This window comes from Penaeus monodon, chromosome 15, assembly GCF_015228065.2.
Source record: "Penaeus monodon isolate SGIC_2016 chromosome 15, NSTDA_Pmon_1, whole genome shotgun sequence".
Taxonomy (NCBI): domain Eukaryota; kingdom Metazoa; phylum Arthropoda; class Malacostraca; order Decapoda; family Penaeidae; genus Penaeus; species Penaeus monodon.
Window position 1 is genome coordinate 40,685,006 of NC_051400.1, and position 322 is coordinate 40,685,327.

Below are 322 nucleotides of genomic sequence, written 5' to 3' on the forward strand. Positions count from 1 at the left end.
AATTTTAGATCAAGCTGTTAAGGTATCTGTTGACTCGGTTTGTTTTCTGATTTATTTAACGTGAAGTACCATTGTATCCTAATTTTTATTCTTATTTTATTCTAAATGCTTTTACACGATGGAAATGCCATTAAATAATCCACCTAACTGTTATCTTCATGTTGATCAAAGAAGAACCTTCATTTATTTATACGCTAGCTCATGGAATAGACAGGAGGCAAACATCAGCTATTGGACGAGGTAATTTGAAACGTAGCCTATTCTTAAACCTTATCAGACACGTGTTTATATGATGAGTATAATCTCTATTGTGTTAATTGAA